The sequence below is a fragment of the Octopus bimaculoides genome, chromosome 9 (genome assembly GCF_001194135.2).
Source record: "Octopus bimaculoides isolate UCB-OBI-ISO-001 chromosome 9, ASM119413v2, whole genome shotgun sequence".
Lineage (NCBI taxonomy): Eukaryota > Metazoa > Mollusca > Cephalopoda > Octopoda > Octopodidae > Octopus > Octopus bimaculoides.
The window spans coordinates 64,972,956-64,974,729 of record NC_068989.1 but is presented as its reverse complement, the minus strand read 5'-3'; the positions used below and the strand labels follow the sequence as shown (position 1 = coordinate 64,974,729).

Sequence of the window (1,774 nt, the reverse complement as noted above, 5' to 3'; positions counted from 1 at the left end):
ATATATATGAAATTTTCTATTCAATTGCTTTTTACATTCACAGTCTCTCTTCAACTTAATGCAAATATTGTTTTTCCCAATAACACCCTGCAATGCATACATTGAGATACACCAAACTTATAAGACAAGAGATTTTTTCCAATGGTTTATCGCCATCTAAAATAATATTGTTTGGTTGAATTTTACGCATAACATCTACTTGTTTGCTTCCATTTCCTATGATTGCTAAGATTGTTAACACATTTCTATTAGTCTTATAGCATATCTGATTATCGAATAAAGTGATTTTTTTTCCTTTTGCTCTGTCGATTTTTATGCCAGTTTCACGTTGGCTTGACAAGAATCTGGCTACTGATTCCCTCCATATCAGGCAAACAGGAATTTCCAGTTTACGTAGTTTTTAATTATGTTAGATATTTTTGTTTAATACCTACTACTGCAACTCTTATTGCTGTTGTATGTTATTCCTGTGGTACAGGTATTGATTTCGCTTATTTTTGTTTTTTTGCTTATAATTGTTGACTTTATAATTGTTTGGTGTTATAAGTGCTTTCCTTGGTATGGAAACAAATAAAAGTCAATCAGGTTGCCTTTCCGGATATAAAGTCCATTATTATAAACTAATTCATTTTATTCATATTTTTCATCATCTACTTTTTAACTACCGCTGTCAACAGTTCCTCTTCCATACATTTTCATTAATTTTCCTTCTCCCACAACCCATAAACTCTCCCTAAGTCCCATACTCTCACCTATAGATGTAATCATTTCAGTTGTTTTTCTTTTCTTTTAATCTTCTTTTTGCAGTAACATGTACAATCCCCCAGTCTGTTGTGTTTGCCGTTTACAACTATATCCCGCTCTCTTACTTCCATCATGAGACTCTAACAACAAAACTCTATGCAACTTGATGTATCACTTTCATTTCCAGTTTTTCCCTGTTGCTATATAAAGCAGTATATTAGCTTCCAGATTATAAGCACGCATCTCGTTAGCATTTACTGAAAGTATAGCTCTCTATATTGAATAGAGAGAGATGGAGAACGAAAAAGAAAAAGGTTCAGAAATATATAGAGAGAGAGAAAGTGAAAGATATAATTTCTCAGTATTTAAAAATATCTATTATAATATTGACGTTGTTAAATGAATTCAAAGGACTTCTTAAGACATCGGCATATATCTGGTGATGCAAAGGTGTGTTCAATAGAAACCTCGAAAGTATGCTATTACGCTTTTCAGTGTTGATTATTTCGCTAGCCCGGACAAAAAGCTTTTATTTCAAGTATTTTTCTGTCTATGTATTCAACTAAAACTCAGCGAGGGAATAAAAGGGGAAGTCAACTGTGATGGACATAGTACATCTTTCATGTGAATGATCTGTCATTTCCTTCGCTTCACGATCACTTGTATCAACTACAAACTGATAGATTAAGCTGTACTGGTGTATGTATATATATTTATTTAAAACAACGTTACATACATAGAAATCATTACTCACTTGTCGACGTACAAATACACGTATATACATACAAACACACAAACACACACACATACACACACGCACGCATGCACGCATGCACACACACACACACACACACACATATATATATATAATTCGCCCGCAGAGCAATTAATCACTCATCACTAAGTGCATCTAAACAAACACAATAGTGATGGAATATCATATACTGGTCAATAGAACACAGTGTGTTAATATACCATCACAGTAGTAATACAATAACAGGTGTGTATATATATATATATATATATATAT

The 1,774-nt window shown here is 32.7% G+C and overlaps 1 protein-coding gene across 8 annotated transcripts in view; it reads left to right on the top strand.

The window, feature by feature from the left end:
- LOC106879147 (potassium voltage-gated channel subfamily H member 7) overlaps window positions 1-1,774 on the top strand; it is a 703,964-nt gene that overhangs the window by 372,290 nt on the left and 329,900 nt on the right. The gene's annotated exons all lie outside the window — the stretch shown is intronic.